Source organism: Podarcis erhardii (assembly GCF_964252035.2).
Source record: "Podarcis erhardii genome assembly, chromosome: 8".
Taxonomy (NCBI): Eukaryota; Metazoa; Chordata; class Lepidosauria; order Squamata; family Lacertidae; genus Podarcis; species Podarcis erhardii.
In genome coordinates, this window is record NC_138499.1 from 65548293 (window position 1) to 65565572 (window position 17280).

A 17280-nucleotide genomic window follows, 5' to 3' on the forward strand; every position below is an offset into this window, starting at 1 on the left:
CATTCTAAGACCATGTTTAATTTAGGTGTTTTTCATATCCACTGCTTTCTTTGATCCCTTCTCCCTGGTGCTTGTACAACACCAGATCAAAGAGAAACAGAGGCCTTTTTTGTGTCTCGGTACTTCTGCCCCTTTTTCCTCTTCTGTGTGTTTCTGGTAAAAATAAATTAATAAAGCACTTTAAAAAAAAAAAAAGCATATAAAGCTAAGGAAGAGATTGCAAAGCATTTACTTCCTTCTCCCTTCCTACTCTGATTTGGAAGGAACTGAAGGGTTTACACTGACTGGAACGAATTGTGGATTGTGGATACAGCCAATTCACATCAAAGTTGTCTTTGTTGTTACATATTACAGAGGATGAAGGAGACTTTCTGGTGAAACCTTAACAGAACTAAACCATTTTTTTGTGGCTTAAAGTTTCATCATGGGTAAAAATCCACATTGTCACATGCATAAACTGATTCCTTTAGTTGGCAGAGATCTATGGGTACAGACAGCAGCCTCTATGAAGTTGCCTCATTCAGAGTCAGAGACCATTTGTCTCCTGGCGCAACTGTTTAGAGTAGGGAGGGGGAACCAGTGGCCCTCCAATTGTGGCTGGACTTCAGCTCCTCCCAGTATAGCCAGTGGCCGGAGTGGCAGAAACAGGTGCCTGTTTACTCTGGATGGGTGGAGGACAGGAACAAGAGGAATGTTTATGCCTGGTGCCTAAAATATATATAATGAAGGCGCCAGGCAAGCCTCTCTGTGGAGAGCATTCCTCAAATGAGGAGCCACTGCAGAAAAGGCCCGTTCTTGTGTTGCTGCCCCCTGGACCTCACACAAAGAAGGGCCTCTCATGATGACCGCAGGGTCCACGTTGGTTCATATGGGAGAGGCAGTCCTTGAAGTATTGAGGTTGTGAGACGTTTAATAGGCATGGATGGGGCCTGCAGGCTATCATAGGACCTCTTAACAGGAGAAATCTGTAGTGAGTTGTTTTTGGCTTCTTCACCAAATCTGCTCTGAAAGGAAAAAAGAAATCCCTGTTCTTGAGCTGTAAAAGATGATCTCAATGTTAGGGCAGTAGCCCACACCCGTTTCGATTTAAATGGCTTGTTTTCCTAATGCTTTTAACAAGCAGTGTGGCTTGTAGAGATGTTGAACGTGGCTCACGAGCTCTGTTCCAAATCACAACATGGGAGGCAGTTTTGGGCCCCGTGTAGGGTTGCCAGAAATAAAAACCTGGACACCCCTGGCTCAGCTTTTTAAGGAAACCACTGGAGTTGTTGAGCTTTTTACGAAGACACAAAGATACTAAGATCCGGGACAAAGCACCACACTTTGGAAACTCCCCCAGGTGTCAATTCTGCTTTGAAATCTCAGTAATGTCCAGGAAAATCCAGGCGTCTAGCCTTGTGGGTCAGGTGTTGCTTTTTCAAATGGCCAGACCAAGGATGCCTCTGGCCTGAGACGGACTGCACTCTCGCAGTGCTTAGAGCACTTTCGCCTCCCAGAGATGACACAGTTGAGAGAGCCTTGGCTCTCGAACAGAACAAGCACAAACAGCTAATTTTGCTAGGGAGAACTGGCAGGCGTTGCCGTTTTGTCAGATGGGAACGGCGGTGGAGAAAAGAAAAGTGAGACCAGATGTTTTCCCTTAAAGTTGCTTCATATTTATGTTGGGGATGGAGGAAAAGGACTATAAAAATGTCACAGCCCTTGATCTTAAGCTTCAGAATGCCACTGTGAAACCCAGCACCGTAAATCCCCTTTTCATTTCATACAACTAACGATTCCAACAATAGCCACTTGTGTGCATGCAAGCAAGTGCTCCTCCATTCATAGAATACGTTTGGGAACTGGGGCAGAAAGGATCTTGGAGGTTAAAACTGATCCAGACATTATATGGTTCTACTTCATCTGTGACTTTGGTGGGGATTAAATCAATGAACAGGATTGATGCCTTTAAACATCTGGGTTGAAAAGGACCTGGCTAGATATATAGACTGACAGAGCAGTACAACTACCAGGAAGGTCATTGTTTTGAGACGCACTTAAGCTTTTATGTTCAGAAGTACAGAGACACGCAGTGCAGACTTAAGAGCTGTCATAGGTGCTTCATCTCATGGAGGCAAATGAATTGCATCAGTTGCACCAATAAAAATGTATTAGGCTCTACAAACCCTCTCACCCACCTCTCTGACATACAGATGCTTGTGGATCAGATTTCAAATCCCCTGATCTCATGGGATATGCAAAACAACAGGGCAAAACAACACACACCTCTCATTTCTTGAGCCACATGGAGTATTGCAGGTCAGTGGAAAAATACAGGCTAAACTTCCTTTCCAAGCCAGGGCCTCACCTGGGAAAGAGGTGTTAACATGACAAAAGGTGGTGGTGGCTGAAGGTGACAGGGTGTGTGAGAGAGGTGACAGGAAAAGAGTGTCTTTAGCAAGGTATGCTGGGAAGAAGAAGAAGTAGAAGGAGAAGGAGAAGAAGGAGAAGAAGGAGGAGAAGAAGGAGAAGAAGGAGAAGAAGGAGAAGAAGAAGAAGAAGAAGAAGAAGAAGAAGAAGAAGAAGAAGAAGAAGAAGAAGAAGAAGAGAGAAAAGACAAGGATCCATCTTGGGAAGGCTGGCTGAAAGCTGGCAGGGAAAGATGCCTTGGACTCCAGTGCTGCACTGCTGTGAGGAACAAGTCCCTCTTGAGATGACCATGCTGAAAAGATCTGGACTCCTCCCTTCAAACTCAGGTGTAAATATGTGAATAAATCATATTTCTTAAAGATACAACAGTCTTTGCCACGTCTTGATTCTCAAAGGAACACAGACCCTGGGTGGGTGCCTGGAACCCCTTGGAATCTTGTTGCTGCTGGGCAGAGGGGTGACTGAGCATGGCACCCACTTTTTGTCACAGTATTAACAGAGTCAGGGCGAGCCCAGAACATTTTGCTGCTTCAGGAAAACAGAAAATGCCACACCCATCTCCTCCATGGCCGCCCACCACTGTAGTCACGTCCTCTGTGGCCCAGCCACCTCCTCTGCCACTGCCCACCACCACTGCCACCACCAGCTGCAGAAAAGGCTGGATCTGCTGCCTAAGGCCACTGCTTCACCTCGCCTCATGCACAGGTCGGCCCTGAACAGATTTCAGGACACATTCCACCCAGCTGCCCAGTGTGGCTGGGGCAACCCAGTCAGATGGACGGGGTATTATTATTATTATTATTATTATTATTATTATTATTATTATTCCAGCAAGGCAAAAACAGTCAAGGAGGTGCAAAGCAGGGATGATGAGGACTATAGCCTGAGATGGGTGTGTGTTGTTGGGAGGATCCCAAGGGCCAGATAGACAGTCATGGAGGGTTGCAGAGGTTCCCCTCCTGAGGCCTTGAGGGCATCCTCGTATTTCATACTTGAAATGGCACTTGGCAGGTTCCTTAGCTTGGGACCATGGCACTCTTCTTGGTCCACTGTGCTTCCAGTTCCTTGGGAGGGTCTCTTGAGCAGCTTGCATCAGACCCAGGCTGACCACTGCTGCCTTAAACTGTTTCTATATGAGAAGCACAAGCTGGTTCCTGAGGGTTCCCCTTAGGTAACCCTCTTCCGTCATAAAGCTAGTTTTTAAAAGAATGGAATTTCCTCGCGAAACAATCATCCCTATGGTTCCTTGGGGAAATTAGTGCAGTTTAAATCAATTTAAATGGCAATGTGTTATTGAGCAGGAATGAGACTCCTGCTGGTTATTCTGTTCTATTCTGTTTTGTTTTTCTTTTTTCTAAATAAAATAAAAATCCCTCCCCCCTTCTGAAATATGCAACTGGTTGTCCTGAAGACACTGGAATATGAGAGCTTTTGCTGCGGCAGCCCGATTAGCTGCGATGAAAACAGGGGTGGGAAAGGGATGGAGGAAACACAGGGTTCCTTTCCTTTTTACGGAGAGTGATGTATTGCTGTAAACCCCATTAATCCGACGCCTGCTCTTTTCTACAGAGTGATTTGAAGACTGCTTCCATTTGTTCTCAGCTGGGCCTTTCTGCAGTTGGGGTGGACACTGGGAAAGAGCGTCCCTTCATTATTGATTGGTGCTGTGGGATCAGGCAAAGCAAGCTTCAAATTTGTCATTGTGTTGCGTTTCCGTTGAAGTACGTTAACGTCACACTGTGTTTGGGGGAGAGAGCAGAAAAGCTAAGTTCTTGCACGTGGGCTCTATTGCCTGCTATAACGAGAATATTTGGGTGAAGTTCAATGTTGTGCTATTGAAAATGTTTCCTCTTTGCAAGCATATCACCTTGTGAGAGGGAACATCCTCTTCCACTCCCTGAACTGTCCTCCCAACTCCCCCTGAGCCATTTTTTTAGGGGGGGGCATGCAGGGAGCAAGGGGATATCCCTGTTGCACAAGCAGAAGTCCTGCTGATGGGGTTCATTAGGGAAGTTCATTTAGGGAAGTTTTTAATATTAAATGCTGTACTGTTTTCAACATTTGATTGGGAGCTGCCCAGAGTGGCTGGGGAAACTACAACTACAACTACAACTACTACTACTACTACTATTATTATTATTATTATTATTATTATTATTATTATTATTATTTTCTTCCTTAGGTGAAGATCCTGGATGCTCTTCAAAGAATATATGATCTATGCCAGGGGTCAGCAAACTTTTTCATCACTGTCCTTCAGAGCATATTTGTTTTTTTTTTGGGGGGGGATGAACAAATTCCTATGCCCCACAAATAACCCAGAGATGCATTTTAAATAAAAGGACACATTCTACTCATATAAAAACATGCTAATTCCCAGACCGTCCACGAGCTGGAATGAGAAGGTGATTGGGCCACATTCGGCCTTAGGTTGCCTACCCATGCTCTAAGCAGTGCTCCTGATCATGCTGATCATGAAGCGGAAAGTCAGCAACCTTGAAAAGTCCATTTAACAGAATCATAGAATTGTAGTGTTGGAAGGGACCTCGAGGGTCATCTAGTCCAACTGCCTGCATTGCAGGACCCTGGTTTGAATGGACTGGAAAAAATGTCTCCTTCTCAGCCTCCTTCTCATTCAACACCTGTAGATGGCAGGATGGCTGTTCTTTCCAGCAGAAAACCCTGAGCTTCATTTCTATGACAGCTGCCCCCATATTGTACCCCCAGCTGCCTATTTAACCCCTGAGCTGCCTGGTCATTGTTAGTCCTAATTAGCTGTACTTTCTCTCTTTCTTCCTCTCTCTGCTGAGTCCTTCACCCTTCAGGGCTCACTGTGGCCTTCGCTGGGTCACCGTCAACATCCTTATCTGACTTTGAACCCAACCCACCAAGGATTTCTCCTGCATCACAGACAGTAATAGAAGATGAAGATGATCAGAGGTGGGTGGACCATGCCCTTTAATAATGACGAGTTATTATTTATCTGTCCCCATCATCAAATTTCTCTTACTGTGCTAAACCAACATCCAAAGCAATTTTGCAGCTCAGGGTGGAAATGGAAGAGGAAAAATGGCAATGTTGAAGTTCAAGGATACTTTGACCTTGTTGCACTTATTACAAACAGATGTGATCCTTTTGATTTAAATGCAAGAGTCTTTCATTCAGAGTGTGGAGTGAGGGCTTCAGATCTGGCAGCTGGATGCTTGCTAACCTTGGGCAGGGAACTTTTAATGTGGAGGAGGGTTCAAACTTGCTATCCACCTACGTTCTAAAGTGGTACAGTCCAGAGAGGGCTATGTCAGGAGAGTATTCAGAACATGTAATTTGGCTCAAAGATTCATGGGAGTTAAGTTTCTGCTTTGCTAAGATTGTACATTGTGTTTCTGGCTCAGCATTAATAAATCTCTTGATTTCACCCTTGAATGAAAAGTTTCATCAGGGTGTGGCTTCCACTGGCACGATTCAGGACCCCCCCCCCTGCCTCCTGCAGTCGATCTCTCTAGCATTGCCAACATTCCCCCCTCCCACTAATCCTGTGAAGTCTGACATACAGAAATTTATCGAGGGCAGCTTTTTCCTGGCATGCGGGTAAAGTGATGGGGAATCAATTCACCTGCTCAATTTCTGTGCCTCTACTAGCTGGTGTAAAAGAACCGTTAACAAGAAAGAAATAGGCAACGCTACAGACACATTTGTATATACAGTGGTACCTCGGGTTAAGAACTTAATTCGTTCTGGAGGTCTGTTCTTAACCTGAAACTGTTCTTAACCTGAAGCACCACTTTAGCTAATGGGGCCTCCTGCTGCCGCCGTGCCACCGGAGCACGATTTTTGTTCTCATCCTGAAGCAAAGTTCTTAACCCGAGGTACTATTTCTGGGTTAGCGGAGTCTGTAACCTGAAGCGTATGTAACCCGAGGTACCACTGTATTCGATGCATTTTTATTTTATGAAAGGGCAGGTTATAACGATGTAAGTAAAGAAATAAAATAAAACTCTGGACCTATGCTGCAACGCAACGTGAGAATGATGTAGTTGAATGAATCACTTTCAAAAATAACAGTCGTGGCTTAGGACACACATTTAAGGTATCTTAATGAAGATTGTCTAGCCTTGAATACAAGATCAGCCTTTGGGCTGATCTTGACCCATCAACGAGTCCAAAAGTTATGCGCACCTACCAATCAGCTGGCATCAGTTTAATAGGCATTTATCACCTCTTTGTGTATATGCTTGGGGATGCTAAATGTGGGATGGTCCCTAACCTTGCAATGCTCATATGTAGGCACAATGAGGACAGTAATCTGTGTAAATAACTGCAAACATGGAACTGGGTGGTTAGTATGTATCATGGGACAGAAATTCTGGGTGCATTGATCAGCAGTAAAAGGCTGCCAACTTGTTTGTGTGTGTGTTTTAGTTTTATTCAGTTTGTTCAATTGTGGAATAGGAAACCACCCCCACCCCTTTTGTGAGGAGAAAGAGGGTGAGAGAACAGCTTGATATAAATTAGCTGCTCAAAGCAGGGATGGTGCTTTCCCCTGACCCCCCAGGTGGAGATGGGGGAACCGCCGCCACTTATAATCTTGGCAGTTTGCTGTTACGCTCTTTGAAGCGTGACGCACATCTTCGGCAGCCAAGCTAACATTTCCAGAGTCTGATCACCCGGGGTACTGAAGATTGTATCCAGGTGGCAAGATCAAGTTTCACGGCTCCCGCCATGCCCGTATAATGTCATGGCCACAAAACATCTGCACGCCAAGCTGTTTCTGTATCCTGAGGGGTGAATTTCAGAGTGGGGTGCCCTGCTGAAGAGCGATCCCCTCTCCCCCTTCAATCAACAGACCTATCTCATGCTCTCAAAGATTGCGGGGTGGGGGAGAGAAATAACAGCAGACTCCAGGCTGCCAACCATTGTTTTGCCTGATAAATATCTGCACATATCCCCTCCACTGCAATAAGTGCATTCAGGTCACATCCACACTATAAAGCACATGGCTTCCCCCAAAGAATCCTGGGAAATGTAGTTTGCCCCTTACAGAGCTCCCAGAACCCTTGGCAAACTACAATTCCCAGTCTCCTTTGGGGGGGAAGCCTTTAAATGGATGTGACCCTGGTTTTATTGCTTATCTTTCTCTCACTGCTTGAACATAATACAGTGGTACCTCGGGTTACAGACGCTTCAGGTTACAGACTCCGCTAAACCAGAAATAGTACCTCGGGGTTAAGAACTTTACCTCAGGATGGGAACAGAAATCGAGCAGCGGTGGCGCGGCAGGCCCCATTAGCTAAAGTGGTACCTCAGGTTAAGAACAGTTTCAGGTTAAGAATGGACCTCCAGAACGAATTAAGTTCTTAACAAGAGGTACCACTGTATGGAGCCTCCTCTCAACCCCAGCTCCATGCTCCTAATCACCATTTCGGCAATCTCATGTGAGGGTATATTCCCTCTTTCTGTCTCTTGCCTGAGTGAGTTTGGCTTCAGGACTTGGGGGATGAGCACAATGCCCGTGATTTTCTCTCTAGGTACTCTCTCATGCTAACTCTGTGTGAGAACCCAGTCCCCATCTGCCTCCATCTTTCTCTCAGCCATTAATGCCTGTAATGCCTGTGGATGCTTCCCAGCCACAAATGTAAGATTCCTGGCATCAGATGGTTGAAATGCAGAGCTGTCAATGTTTAGTTGATGACTTCTCTGTCTTTTAAATCATTCCTTGGCTAGTTACATTTAAATAAATTTACATCTTTTGATACCTGTCTGCAAAACGCCTCTAGGAGATTTGAAGGAACAGTAATGTAACTATACAACCCATTGAACAGCAGAAACAGAGACCAGTGTTTCCCACTTTCCCAATTTTGTTCCCTATTACGGTGGCATGACAGAACAACAACAAAAAAGGCGACAAAATTAAATAAGTTTGTCCTTCATTTGAGTGAAAATTAACCCACCTTAAACTAATAGATCAGTTGCCTGATCTATTGGTTAGTTAGATAACTGAGATAAGAATATTATCTGGGCAATATTATTAATTAATATTAAATATATTTTAATTTTTTAAAACACACACACACACTGTTATCCTGGGAGTTTATTTCCTTTTCGTGTGTGGTTTTTTAAAATTACCTCTGTTCTTCTAGCTGAGGACATTTTGAATGGAAGCGCTGTTTAATTTGTTATATACTGTATCTATATTAAGGGCATGCTGCCCTCTTATGGCTAATCTCTCTGGGTGCTGTCATACTTCTATACCTTTGTACAGTATCAATTTTTAGAGAGGCAGCTGCATTAGTCTGCTGCAAACAAAATCAGGAAAGTGTCTGGTGGCACTTGGAAGACTTACAAATGGCACAAACATTTCTGGACTAGAGTACACTAGAGTACACGTCAGGTTTCATTAGATGAGCATAATCCTCAGTTGCAGAAACACACACAAACAAGCGCGCGCGCACACACACACACACACACACAGAGAGAGAGAGAGAGAGAGGGGAGTAAGGCGGAAGATCTGTAAGCATTGAGATCAAAGAGAAGTGGAAGACAAGAAGCCCAGATAAGTAACAATTCAGCTAGAACCAGAATGTATGCAAGATAAGCCCTGTGAGCCTTTACAACAGTAGTCTGATGAAACAATGCAACTCTGCTATGCTGTGTTAATTAACATCTGCAATGGGAAAGGAAACCATTGTCATTATTCATATCCAAAGGAACAGAGAGGAACGTCTTGACTTATTGTGATCCAGCAGATTGTAATCAGGCCAGAGCCTCCCTTTGAAATTCTTTTGTTAAATATGGCCACCTTAAAACAAGTGGCAGAGGGTACCCATGCAGTGGCAATGACCCTGGTGATGACCCTTGCACCTTTCAGGCTAGTTTTTCTCCAGGGGGTTCTGCTTCATCTTGACTCCTTCCTTTGGAATGATGCCATGAGGCCTGTGCATTGACAGTAAGGGGATTTTCCTTTCTCTTCTTGGGCCACATGACCTTCTACAGGAAGGAGTGTCTCACAGTCCCTTGCTATGTGCTGCAGGCTATGTGTGGCAGTATTATTTGTACCCACATGAATCAGAAAGAAGGGATAGTAGTCAGTGGGCTTTATAAGACCTGGCAACTTCTCCGTCACTCAGTAGGGATTCACCTGTCATCATAATTCAGCCCCACTCTGTGTGTTGATTCTGAAAGGAAAACACCAGTGGGAACCTTCCTTTTTGCGTCACTTCAAGGGTGAGAGAGCATCACCCCATTTTTTGTTATTGGAGCATTGCTGTGCTTTAAGGGAGATGGTACTTACTGAGTTTTGTCCTGATTGATTGGCTTGAGATGGCCAATGCTGCAGAGAAAATACCTGGTTTATTATTACTAGCAGATTCCTGTGATGATGATGGGTAGGTTGGAGAGTCAGCATGCAAACTGCAGGGATCTTGATGGTGTGCACACCACACAGGAAGTAAGCAAGTCAATAGACACAAAAGATAGCAAATGGTTCAACGTGTAAGCCAGTAAATTAACTGAGTGAAAGGGGCTGTTGGTTTTGAACCAGGGATTTGATGGCAAGAACCAGGGCCAGTGCTATCTGCACCACTGTGGCAGCTTGACAGAGGAGGGAGTTGCTCTCAAGAGCCCTCACTGCAGATGGCCAAAGGGCAGAACTGCGGCTTCTAGCTCAGACCTGAGGTGATCAGTGGGGTTATATATCTGTTCCTAAAAAGACTCTGTCTCTGGCCTTAGTTATTACCAGGCTGTCTGCTGTTGCTCCAAAACTTGTGCCACAACTTCCAGATTTTCAGCCCCTCACAACATGTGGTCTGACATTGGCCAGTTGAAGTCCACCATCCTGCATGACCTGAAATTTGTTCAGTAAACAAACGCACATCTTCAGTCTTTGAATCCATTCTTGCCTGGAGTTTAAAGAGTAACTTCAACATCTGTAATTGTGCAGCTTGTACGGTTGAGAACGAGTGATCTAGCTGGATAATATTTAACAGGTGGTTTACTTTAGCAACAAACCTTTATTGTAAGAGTGAGCCATTTTCTGAACTTCTGTTTAGTTTATAACCGGACATGTCACGACTCCTGTCCTGTCCTCAGGAAGCTAACTGTACTCTATCTGACTTGAGCAGGACCAGGGGCCAAACACCCCGCTCTTGGCTGAAGAATTTGCACCTGTTGGGAGTAAGGTACGATGCCTTGCCTCCAAGAACCAACTGGCATTTCTTTGTGGTGCAAGGGAGTGCCTCCTCAGCATTGCAGAGCATGTTCTTTTTCTTGGCAAGCCCAGGAGAGACTTTAAGATGTCAAAGTGATCTAGGCACAATGTAGAGTGAAGAATACAAGGGGGAGTGGAAAGGTGGTGTTGGGTTAATGACTAATGAAACGGAGAGAACAATTGCAAAATATAATCCAGTCATCTTTGGCAGGGAACCAAGTATGTTGCTTAGGACAAAAGTTCAGGGCTGGAGGAAGGATGATAACAAAATGGATGAAGGGCATGGTGTGTGTGGTGTGTGGAGCACTGCGTTGGACTTGGACCAGGAAGACCTGGGATCTGTGCTCAGCCACCAAAGCAGCCTTGGGCAACTTACCATCTCTCAGCCTGACTATGTCTCTTCAGCGCTGTTCAGATGAATTAAACCCTCCAGGTTTAATTCTCTCGCCTCCCCCAGTATTTTTTTATTGAGTTTTAATATGAACAAACAAGTTTCAAAAATAAAAATAAAGACAAAACCATTATGGGAGAGAGAGAGATTCAGTTGTCACAATTGCCAATAAAGAAGTGTAGCATTCAGGTGTGCAATTTACTGAGTTAATAATATATCATTGTTGTTGTTGTTGTTTAGTCATTTAGTCGTGTCCGACTCTTCGTGACCCCATGGACCAGAGCACGCCAGGCACTCCTGTCTTCCACTGCCTCCCGCAGTTTGGTCAGACTCATGTTGGTGGCTTCGAGAACACTGTCCAACCATCTCGTCCTCTGTCGTCCCCTTCTCCTTGTGCCCTCCATCTTTCTCAACATCAGGGTCTTTTCCAGGGAAATAATATATCATACCAAGAGGGAAAGGATGTGTGGTCTATAATTAGTGGAACCTGGCACTCTTTGTATATAAAATGAAATTCAAACAAATGGCAAAGAAGTGATCTCAAATATGTTGCCCCCTGAATACTTCTAGATTATGTGAGATTCCCCGCCCCCAGAAGGACAATTTGCCAAGTCTTGGAATACCAATAATCCAGATTACTGAGACCAAAATTTCCCATCTGGCCTATGAGACTATTTAAGCCCATCCACCTTGAACTCTTGGAAGACAGGTAGAATACAGGTGCATTAATATACAAATGAGCAAACAAATAAATTTATTTGAGCTCAGTATCTGCTAATGACAGCTGGCATGGTGCATTAAAAAACAACACAAAATTGCTGACAAGTGAATCTGCTCACACACCATGCTTTTAAAGCACACCCCACACCCAAAGAATCCTGGGAATTGTAGTTTGCTAAGGGTGCTGGGAATTCTAGCTACAGTTCCTAGGATGCCTTGGAAGGGCTGTGTGCTTTATATGCTCTTTGAATGAATTGTGTGTACGCGGTGGGGTTCTCATTTCCTTCGCTTGGTTAGCTACAACAAGTCTGGGACAGGGCACAGAACATAATTGCCCTGACTTTCTAAAGGCACCCAGAATAAATGCCCTCCTATCTTGCCAAGGAGACTGGTGGCAGTAATTAGCTGTATGCAAACACTGTGTGGGGAGCGGGGGATGACGACTCCCTGGCTTCCTGCCTCTTGTCCTTGCATGAGTATGGAGGGGAGATGATGGACAATGAGTAACACTCCTTTGCTGTTGTGCTGTTTGTTTCCAGACGAACTGGTTTGTTTTTTAGCTCGCTCTTGCACACGCTGGCATGGCCTGCCCTCCCCTCCTGCAGCCGTACTGTGTTACCTGCTATTATGCGCGCCCAGCCCTCACTGCAAACAAAAGGCAAGAGCCGTCTAAATCACTGTAACACAAAGACTATAATTAAGAGGAGAAAACATTCAGATGCCCACCAGCGATTCAGATTAGCTGGAGTAGCAAATCACTTGGCAGTTTGCTAGTGGCTTGGACGGAGCTAAATGGCTATTTTGCTGCCTTTGGCCAAGATTTGGTGATGTAGTTGGAATATTACTGTCCAAACACAGTTCCCAAATAGCTGATTTTATGTTTGCATGGAAGAAGGCTGTTGTTATTTTTATTTATCGGTTGCACTGACTCGTCGCTTTCCTTTCACAAAAAGTAACCCAAAGCAATTTACAAAATAACACAACAGTGGAATAGGATTCTTCCAGTGTCCCCACTGGAAAACTCTCACACACACATACACACACACACGCATGCACCAAATTGGCAAACAGGGCTCCAAGAGTTTGATGCACTTCAACGTGTTACGACCTCAGTTTGATCACAGAATGATTTGCTAGGTTTTCTCTGAAAGCCTGCAGTTCCAAAAATTCTGAGAATTTTGGCTTCTACATTAACAGAAAAGGGATGGAAGTGATGTCGTTTCTGGGCTATCAAAACCCATACATGCTCCAGATAGAGGGCAGGGCCAGCTCACACAAACTATACAACCCTATGCAAGTTGTGAGAAATGCTACTGTTAATTGATTGCGACATACCGGTACATAAACACTATACTTTTAAAGCAAATTCGAAGCACATTTCCCCATTCCTCAAAAAGAATTCTGAGCACTGTAAATGGTGACGGCTTACTGGGACTTGTAACTCTATGAGGGGTAATCTACAGTGCCCAGAATCCTCCGAATTTAGCAGTTTAGGCATGTGAGGGAAAAGCCCTGTCAGAACTTCTGTTTCCGTTCAGTAACTAGGATTTTAGGCAGTTTACCAATGACTGTCAAGAAGCCTGGAAGGTGTGTGCTTTCAAAAAAAAAAAAAAAAAAAACCACGGCAGATTATAGCAGAGCCATAATGCTGCTGCTTGTTTCAAAAATTCCCATTTCTGTCATTTAACAACAACAATAATAATGAGCTTAAGTAGCCCTTTCAGTGGCTTTCTGGTCAGTTATAACCTGGCTTCCTGCCAAAAGATTATGGCTGCCTCAAGGCCGTGTGACTTTTGACAGGTTAACGCTGCCACCTGCTAGCTGGTTTTAAGGATTGTTTAAGCAAGAGCCAATGCAGAGCACTAAAGGCCGCCCCCCAGACCGGCATTTTCTCCTTCTCCTTCTTTGCAGGTGTATTCTGTAAAATGTCACTGATGCAATAGTAGTGCATTTGTGGTGGTGTTAATCTATTTGATTGGTTGTCCTGCAATGCTTCCCCCAATGTTGTTTGTTGTTTGCGATTGTTGTTTGGAGGGGCCCTCTTGCACTCCAAATCAAAAGTGTATGTGGACGCTTGGGTTGCGAACGTGATCCGTTTGGGATGCACGTTCACAACCTGCAGTGTTCACAACCTGCGTCTGCGCATGCGCGGGTTGCGATTTGGCGCTTCTGCCCATGCGCGGCTGCCGGAACCCGGAAGTAACCTGTTCTGGTACTTCCGGGTTTCGGCTGTCCGTAACCTGAAAAAACGCAACCTGAAGCGGCTGTAACCCGAGGTATGACTGTTCTGTTGAATACAGGGCTGAATCGCACAGCAACAAACCATAGTTTGACTCTGTATCTGATCTGGTCTCTGTGCAACAGCTGTATCTAGGTAGCTTGAAATGTTTGCAACATAGGGCTGCTTTGCATTTGCCGCTAGCTTGTAAGCAAGAGATTCAGGAATGTGATTGTGTACTGAGGTGCCATTTGTGTGAAATATGGATGGGCCAATAATGAGGTACAAATGAATCTCAGTAAGAATTTGAGTGCCACTGTGTTTGAGATTTGTCTCCTATGGGATCCCTTTTTACACCCAGTTCTGTTCAAGCTGCCTACTTTCCCCCCTGGAAGGTCCAGGGATTATACACAAAAATAGTACATAACTATACCCCAAACTACAGGCCGCGAACACGTAATCTATTTCCATGATGATAATTTTTATCTTGTAAACTGCCCTGTGGTCCTCTGATGAAAGGTGGTACAGGAATAATATACATACATGCATACATACACACATACATACATAAATACAATGCATGTCATGATGATGTTTATGTGACCATGCAAGTTTGGTAATATATGCATAATGCAATGTATTCCCCCCCCCCAAAAAAAAGGTGGGACAAGGAAAATGGTCAAACCCTAGCAAAACCTGTTAAGTATACGAGTATAAGAGTTGGCTGTGAGGGTTGCCAGCACTAGGTCTCAAATATCTACAAGAGGTGGAGAGCCTTGGGGACATTGCTTCAAGATTCATTGATAAAGTGATAACTTACACACAAGGGTGTTAAAAATAAAAGCACTGCATGCTGCTCTCCCTCCTCCTCCAAGGCTCCTTTTGAAGACAATCAAGCCTTACGCTTTGGGGGAAAAAAACCCAAACTTCAAAGTTGTTTCCAACACACACAGATCTTCCGAGAAAGCTTTTTTTTGAGCAAAGAACCTGAGCCTCTGCCTCTCTTGATTTTCAGGAAGATCGCAGGCCTCTTTGTTTCTCTAAAAGCATCTTCCGCCTCCTCTCTGGAGCTGTGTGTCACTGTAGGATGTTCTTTTCGCTCAGGTTATAATCGGGATCTGTGAGGTTGCTAGGCATGGCTGTGTTTGGCTCCGCAAAGCTATTTCAGGCAGCCAGATGCAGTCAGTTCTAAATTAGGACAGGACTTCATGCTACCTTGGTAGGCGTGTGTCCACACACCCACGTTTGCCGAGACAAAGGTGAGGCAGGGACAGGGTGCTTTGCAAAGGGAGAATCGGCAGGTGCTTAGCTTCATTTGCTGATCTCCCCTGCAAATGGTTGTACAGTGGTACCTCAGGTTAAGAACTTCATTCATTCTGGAGGTCCGTTCTTAACCTGAAACTTTTCCTAACCTGAAGCACCACTTTAGCTAATGGGGCCTCCCGCTGCCACTGCGCTGCCTCCATGCGATTTCTGCTCTCATCCTGAAGCAAAGTTCTTAACCCAAGGTACTATTTCTGGGTTAGCGGAGTCTGTAACCTGAAGCGTCTGTAACCCGAGGTACCACTGTAACTCCAATCTCTTGCTCTGATTTTGCCTCATCTAGGCTTACTTCTAGGTTCCATTTTTTACATTATGCCTTGCCTCCCCCCCCCCAACAGCACTCAGGGTACGACATGTGGATCACCAGCCAGCCAAGGTGGGGCTCATTTGTTAAGAAGAACCTGCAGGTGACCACTGTAAACAGTTGAGCTCCTTAGACGGATCTGAATAACATTTGTAACGTAACAAGAACTAGGAATATATGGGATATTGAAACAACTGAAGTGACTTAAAATATGCAGTGGAAAAGGATTAGTGACAGAACCCATGGAGGGTTGGGGGGGGGGGAGTCCCGAGATTCGATCGAGTCTTTGCTTGTTTGTTTCTTTATTATTCGTGATTTTGAATGTAAATTTTAATTTGTAAAACGAAATAATAATATTGACCGCTCCCCACATCAAAACGTGCCTTTTGCACGGTCACGCGCAGCCCCCCACCTGATCCCATGCAGCTCCCGGCAGTACAGCCTGGATATGCCCCCGCCCCCCCAGGCTGGACACCAGGAGGTAGCCGCCTAACTTTGTCAGATACCCAATAACTGCGTTGCCAGGAGAGAGTTGGTCAGATAAGGGGAGAGATTCACCAGCCCACACAACAGTGGGCGGAACTTACCTGGGAGTTCTCAGGTAAGAAGGTAAAAAGAAGAAGAATCTGCAGGTAGGACACAAGCTGATTCTCCTATGTAAATTCCCCCACTATCCTCACATTTGACTCATGACGTAGGCCTGTAGTAACACTCTTAGACGTTCCTTTTGCAGTGCACAGGCCATTAAAGTATTTCTGTGGGTGGACTTCCTATTATTTGAATGTGAAGATTTAGCATGGGGCACCCATGTGTCCTTCACAGAAGGGGAATAATAATGACTATTTACTGTGCCCCTTTTGCACAGGTTGCATGTAAAGATCTTGCCAAGTAGCTGGGAGGATTTAACTATATATCCACACACAATTTTTTTTAAAAAAGTGGGAGCAAGGGGGATATCGAAAAGCTCACTGATAAGAATGGAAACCATTGATATCTATCATATTATCACCCGTACTTGGAAGTCGCAGGCAGGATTTGAATTACAAGCAGCAGATTATTCAAAGAATTAATGAGATCGGGGCTTAGATAATAAAAAAACAGATGTGTTTCAAAACAGCTAATAAAAAGGAGTAACAAAAATAAACATCAGGAAAGGAGGGGTGGGAAGTCAAGAAGAAGTTATGTATGTATATAAAAAAGCATGTATATGGTGTTAAGTGGTTTGAAATATCTTTGGAGACTTTACACACACACACACACACACACACACACACACACAAACACACACACACACACAGAGTGTTTGGTAATTGTTACAGAGCAGGCATAGGCAACCTTCAGCCCTCCAGATGTTTTGGCCTACAACTCCCATGATCCCTAGCTAGCAGGACCAGTGGTCAGGGATGATGGGAATTGTAGTCCAAAAACATCTGGAGGGATGAAGGTTGCCTATGCCTGTTACAGAGCTTCCAAACACATGACTAAGCCTTCTCGGGGTGAGTTCTCTTTCCTTAGAGGACCTCAGTTTTCTCTCTCACTGTGACATGTGGTAAGGAGGATTTTGCCAGATTTCAGGTGCAGGCGGACTTCATCCCTTGCTGAGTTCAAACATGCCTTAGGCCTACCTCTCCCCTGTGACTTTAAGCAGCTTATTGCATCTCAGCTGAAGAATTGGTATCTTTGTGTGATTACAAAATGTGTAGAGAGAAAAA

The 17280-nt window shown here is 44.7% G+C and overlaps 1 long non-coding RNA gene across 1 annotated transcript in view; it reads right to left on the reverse strand.

The window, feature by feature from the left end:
- Positions 1 to 17280, reverse strand: part of LOC309348104 — a 436068-nt gene that overhangs the window by 171371 nt on the left and 247417 nt on the right. The window lies entirely within an intron of this gene.